At 27.9% G+C, this 7,222-nt stretch overlaps 1 protein-coding gene across 1 annotated transcript in view; it reads left to right on the plus strand.

The window, feature by feature from the left end:
• Positions 1-209: 209 nt before the first annotated feature.
• The window catches only part of LOC119671269 (zinc finger CCCH domain-containing protein 13-like), a 379,289-nt gene continuing 372,276 nt past the window's right edge, over positions 210-7,222 (plus strand). The window contains exon 1 of the mRNA XM_038081823.1: positions 210-262. The gene's annotated coding sequence lies outside the window, so the exon portion shown is untranslated. The remainder of the gene's footprint in view (positions 263-7,222) is intronic.

Below are 7,222 nucleotides of genomic sequence, written 5' to 3' on the forward strand. Positions count from 1 at the left end.
TACTCTTTATTTCTTTACATCAGCCGGGTTTATTTCAGAGTTGCAATCTTTAGAATGTGGGTCAAATACTTGGTTTCATATTACATTGAAAAATCGAAAAAAATGAAAATTTGCACATATTAACTATTGCGCTATAATTTTTTTCTTTTATATTTAAATATATAATATTATTATATACCATTAATTAATTTCTATAAAATTTCTATTTTAGTTTACAATAACATCATTCATGCTGTTAAATTTGCTATTGATCTTGACACGAGTAAGTATATTTTTTCTTAATATAATAAGTGATAATAATATTAAGTTTTGTTATTTTCATATTTTCGTATTTTTAATTTTAAAGTTAAATTTAAATTTATTTCCATTTAAAATGAAAGTCTCTTCACGCTCATAAAATGTTTAGTGTAAGTTATTATTGGTCACATTTGGCCCCTATTAGATATAATAATATATTTTATGTGCTTGTTTATATTTCATATTTTTTTATGTTTCAAAAACTAATTATTAAAAATAATTTATAGAGCCTTCAAGGAGCCTAAATTTATTATCTTTTACGGATAATATTTAAAAACTATATATTTACACAATCGTAAAAAACTGTAGGCTTTCATAAACATATTTGTTTATCTTTTATTATTAACACACTCTTCACATATATATTGAGTAAAGCAAATAAGAATATTAACAATATTTCTGTAATTTTTGTATCATACTGAAGCATATGTCGAAAAATAAATATTTTGAATCAATTCGGATATTTAAACCAATCTAATAAGGTCTATGAATACACATGTCGATTTTTGTTTACAAATTTCTAAGCACCATTAAAAAAATATAGATTTTCTAATTTGAAGAGTTTTTTAGATAGACTTCCAAAACCCCTGTGTGAAGAGTATTTAAACTACAGCGAAGCCAATACTAACTTGCTTACATATTTCAATTTATTTTCAAGTCACATAAGTTAATAGCATGTATTAAAATTTAAGTTTAGTTAAAGTGGTAAAAAAGTAGTTATTTATTTTAATTTTTATTTTAGTTTTCTTTTAAAAGTTATTTTGTTATTGTAGGGTAAAATATTTTGTATCCAAAATAAAACTTTTTTACAGATTATATAGAAGGTAGAGATGCTTTTGAAATTGTAAAATTTTCATATTTTTTGTGACTTTTAAATATATTAACAAATTTAATAGAGCACAAATATTTATAGGTTTTAAAAAATAAATTAATATTGCAAAATAACTCTAAAGTCTTTAAACCTAACAAAAGACTGAAGCAACATACTTTTTTAGTTTACATGCATAAAAACTTCACAAGCCTTTAAGGCAACATCAGAAATGAAGTGAAAATCTGCAATATTGAATTTAAAACATTTTTATGCTGCAATAGTTACAAAAAGACTCAAATATTTGCAAGAATGAAAAAATGTATCTTAAAATCGAAAGTCAAGTAGAAGATAAAAGATAAAAATCAATAATGGTCAGCAGGTCTGATTGTAGAAACAAAAACCGTCGTCCTTCAAGCTAATAAAATTTTAAGTATTCCATTTATTATACAGCCTATCACGAAACTATACTGAAACCGTACACAGCATTCCGTGTCAATCAGCAACATCACTCACAACAACAGCAACAACAATTTTTTAGCGGCGATATCGGCAACACTACAATCAAGCTTTGAGTAGTAATACCTTAATTTCTTTTCTTTGTTTTTTTTTTTGGCAATAAATAATAATAAACACTAAATGCAGCGCAATCAGCCGACATAGCAGCCGCACCTTTGATATCAGCTATATTGGCTTAATGAAGTTTCAACCTGCAAAGCGCAACTTGTGCTTGAATAAAACTACCTAAAAAACATACCTTGATTCACTTGCTGCGTGAAAAATGCTTTTTCATTGCAGCACATTTCTTTAGGTTTTCAGATTCAAGATTTCATCTCCATTACGAAAGATTTTCGCAGTACACAAAAGCGAATGTACTTTTATTCCACTATACCTCAACGACTATAGTTCAGGTGATATAAATTTCTACATACATATAACATACGTATATGAGAGTATATATTAAGATACTTTATTCGTACACAACTTTTTACTTTATGCCCAACTTGTTTGGTTGCCTGTCACGTTGCGATTCGGTGAAATTCTTTGCGAAATAATGTATGAGATTGCAGTACGGCTCAATATATAACCCAGTGTTTGGCGTGGCATATGCTGCGTTCGTGTTGCAGTTATGTTGCTACTCGTTTATACAATAAAAGGCAAAAATCGAATTTTGTATACAATAAATAAATTTTTTTTCTCAATTTTTGTAACTTTCATTGATTAATTTCATGCCATTACTTAAGCATTTTTATCTGACTGCCTGCAAACACATATATGAACTTTTTACTTGTAATGCTTATGAAATAATTTCACTTTTAATCGCAATTTCAGAAAAAACACAAAAAGTGCAATTTGTGCCCATAAAAAAATTTTTTTTTGGAATTACTCTCATTTTTTTATATTTAAATTTTATAACACTTGGCGTGAGAATTTCTCTACAATTATCTTATCAAATACGTATCATTTCTTTAAAAACACAACCATACATATTTTTATTAAAATCATGTATAAGAGGAAATTAAAATTATTAGAAGAAAAAATATTTTTGTAAGAAGGTATATATAATCATGATCATCAAACATATAGACACACAATTCTTCAATTCACTCTAGAGCTTCTCCAATATGAAAATCACCAAAATACTTTCAATCTTCAAAGCTTTTGGAAAATTATTAAACGCACAACCCTATTTCCAAAGTGATGAGAATGATGGAATCAAAAAGTTTTTAGAACAATCTGATGATGTAAGGTATTTGAATTTCAACTTGATTGAGATACTAAGATTAAGATTAAGAACTAAGATTAAGATACAAAGATATTATTTTACCAGAACGTAGACATTTTACATGCATATTTATTATTAATTCTGATCATTTTTATATAAAAATGTATTAAATTAAATGGTATATAAATTATAAGAGAGTACACAAATTATAAGATAGTTTGTTTATAACATTGTATTTGTCCGAAGAAGAAGTTATAGTCTTATTAAATATTAGCAATACCAATAATCTCTACAAATTTATGACAAGTGTCTTAAGTGTTAAAGAAGATTAAATTTTGAAGACTTTATATGAATTTTTATTATATGTAAATAATATTCACCACTTTTTGTATGCTAATCTAAGACACAACAAATATTTAGTATTTGTATCAACTATAATTTTTATAAAATTGTATAATTTTATGTAAGTGCTGTACAAATTTTTTTGAATCAATAATAAATATATATATATATAACATTGTAAAAACTATCTAAAATTTTTATATATGAATAAATCTGGAAATCCAAAATTCTCATTGAGTTATCCCGTAGAGATATCAGTCTTTTGGTAGGTTTACTTACAGGTCACAGTAAACTAGGGAACCGTGCTAGAAGATTAGGTCTCCCTAATTAGTCTCAATCAAATCTGTCGCTGTGGGGAAAAGGATGAGAGTGCCTCTCATCTACTATGTTTTTGTCCAGCTCATGTACGGCAACGATTCAATACTTTAGGAGCCCCCTTTCATGAGGATCTTGACCAATTACAAAACCTGACACTAAATAGGAACCGTGCTAGAAGATTAAGTCTCCCTTTCAATGAAATCTGTCGCATCTGTCGCTGTGGGGAAAACGATGATAGTGTCTCTCATCTATTATGTTTTTGCTCAGTTCATGCACGGCGACGATTCAATACTTTAGCAGCCCCCTTTCTTGAGGATCTTGACCATTTACAGAAACTGACATTAAAAAGCATTTTATGCTTTGCCAAAGGATTTAAGTGGTTTTAAACCCTGAGTTTTTCCTATATATACGGTAACAGAATGGGCCAATAGGCTTAAGTGGATCCATTAGGGATCGCCGATATAACCTAACCTAAATCTGATTTCATCTGTCAACTATTGCATGCATTATTATCTTGATATATTATAATATTAATGGCCAAAGTATTTAATTCAATTTAAAAATAGCAGTACTAAAAAACAGTTACTTCTGTAAGTGAAACTTATACATTACTTTGAACTATTTTTATTTTAAAATAAAAATAATGTTGATATTTGATTGTGGAATTTGGAATTTTTAATACGAGTGATATCCATAAATATTATCATAAATAATATGATTTACATTTACTACTTTTTTATCTAAAAACATTGATTGCGGTTAATAATATAACTAAGTATTTACAATTTACTTTTTCTTTCAGTTACATTATCTGTAACTGTTATCGCCACACTTAATATGCGGTTAAAATGAACATTTTGCATTCACAAAATGTATTTAAGTACTAAGTAATTCATAAAAATTGGCAATTAACTAAAAATTTTATTAATAATTTCGCAATGAAATAAATTATAAAATTAAATGTTTGTGTTGTAATTTAAATTTTTTTCGTGCAAATTTCAAATAATGTATCCACATTAGTTGAATTATTGCCATAAATTAGCTTATCTGTGCTGCGGCTGTGCTCGCCAAATACTTTTCATACACTTCATACACGCTGACGTATACGCAACCTGTGCAGCGCAGGCAGGTACTCATACTTACATGAGTTAGTATGCATGTAAAGACACTGCAACGACGTTACTAAGACAGCATTAAATGGCTAAGACCGCAATTGATATAAGTCAAAGTCAAAACGAAAAGCACTTTCACCTTCATGTCAAGCTCGAATCAAGTCAATCGGCTTTAGTTATATTGATATGATGCCAGTGCCGATTACATTTATCTCTTGAATTTAGATTTGGATTTATTTGTTTAATTAATTTCAAAGACAATCACATGTTTTAATCTCATAACATTAGGTGAAAGAAAAAAGAAAAGTATATGAGGACTCCTACTTGACCTTAGTGTTTTACAGAAACCAATTACAATAGAGTTTTCCAAATAGGTAAGCCTTTTAGAGTTAAAACGAATACCTTTATGTAACCGATTTCATTTCTATTATGTAGCCGATCAGAGAAAACATGTGTATATACAAACAAATATATATATAATTAAAGATAAAAGTATCAGTTTAATTTAACAAAGTTAGTTCGTTCATCAGAGAAAAATATGCCATAAAAATAACTAAGAATACTCATACGTAACAAACTACTTGTGCGTTGAGCCAATAAAATAAACATATCGCAATAATAATGATATGCAATATAATGATTAACTAAACTTCTATTATTAACCAACAAAATGTACAAATAAATGTCGATAAAATCGTAGTCGTACGAGTACAAATAGTTGTTCAGCAAACCTACTCGTAAATCTATTATTTGTCTCACCGTTACGAATGTTTGAAGGTTAAATGCAATTTAAATTCATTTAAGTATTCATTTTGTAAGTATTTCTTTATTAATTTCTACATAACTAAGCGTGTATAATTCAGTACTTACTAATATTTTCTACAATTTGTTTAATTCAATGCATTTATCAAATGTTTAGTGTTTATTTATCTGATTATAATTTGAGTGGCACATCTAACTCTTTAACTTCACGGCATTAAATGCCCATTTTCACTTACTCATATGTACCTGGCATACGTTAATTGTTAAATTTATCAATTAAACTTGTAATTAATTTACATAGTCGAAATCTTTGGCAAGCATCGTTTTATTCACATTTACTTGGTATAAGTTTTCATCAGATATGCGTGTCACTTTCAATAAAAGTTAGGTAAATGCACTTGAGTAGTGCTTCATGTTGCTGCATAATAATGAGCTACGAGTATAAAAAGTTGAAAGACTGTTGAACGGTGATCGGTGATCGGTGATCAGTGATCACCCTTTCGTGTTTTGGCATTTGTTTCACCAACAATCGAATATTATTTCTTAATATTGGCCTTGGTATATGGATACTACACAAATAATATAAATTCATTTTTTGTACTTTTGTACTGTACTTTTCAATTAATTAAAAAAAAATTTACACAAAATTAACCATTATTAATGTTTTTTATGATTTTTAAAAATTTTCATATGTATTTTATACTTTCTACTTTTAATCATAATTTAATATATCAACCATCTATAATTAAGAGCCTTTGGGAAGCAATAGGTTAGAGGCACGGAAACACCCGTTTCAAATTTCTCACCTTTGAATTTCTACCAATCATGAACTTTGTAGTTTATCTCATAAATTTCGTAAAGTGCAAACATAATTTTTCATAATTTCTTACTTTATTGCATCTTGATTGACGAAGCTTGAAAAAAATTTATTAAACAGTTTTTTCAATAGTTAAAATAAGTAATGAAAAAAGGCTTTTGTATCTATAGACGTATATATTATAATATAGAAATTACAATTGTTAAATATATTAAGTTAACACGAGTTATTGACAGTGTTAAGTCAGTAGTCAAAATCTGAGTCTTTATCTCTAATATGACAGAATTCAAATTCAAGATTAATTATTAATATTTGGTACGGTCTAAAATAATATTGTTAAAAAATCTTATTTATAAGACCGTCATTAAAGCTTTGGTAGTGTAGTCTATTTTCACAAAACATACCTTTAAGTAAGTAAGACAGATTAATATAAAGTCAAACATACAGAAATTGATTAAGAATGCATTAAGTTAGAGGAGTCTTAAATATAAAGCTAATAAATATAGATCATGTCACAATCGAATCAGAATTATTCAAAAAGTGTTGCAAAGAATCTGAAGCGATGTCGAGAGAGATCATATCAATGCTGTTAAAATGATTTTCAGATGGTACTTGAAGTAAAGTTCAATTAACTAATAAACTAAAATCTTTGAGAACATCTCTGTTTAAATATAACAAATCAAAAATAAGACAAATCCATTGAACGTAGAGAAAAATGTAGGCAAGTGTGTAAGAATTCGACCTCAAACCTAACATTTTCCAGTAATCAAGCATAGTAAAGGCGCACGGTTTTCGCAACAACCCACCAAAAACTAATTCAAGACTAAACAGTTAGCAAAAATTGTTAATTAATTTTTCAGATACCAGAAATTGTAAACATCACCTAGGTCAGGTTACGTTAGGTTATACCGGCGATCCCTAGGGGATCCACTTAGGCCTATAGGCCCATTGTGATACCGTATTATTGAGAAACCATTAGCTAAAACCATCTAGAACCTTTAATAAAGCTTACGATGCTATATAGAGGGTGGTCTTGAAGT

This window comes from Teleopsis dalmanni, chromosome 1 (assembly GCF_002237135.1).
Source record: "Teleopsis dalmanni isolate 2A chromosome 1, ASM223713v2, whole genome shotgun sequence".
Taxonomy (NCBI): Eukaryota; Metazoa; Arthropoda; class Insecta; order Diptera; family Diopsidae; genus Teleopsis; species Teleopsis dalmanni.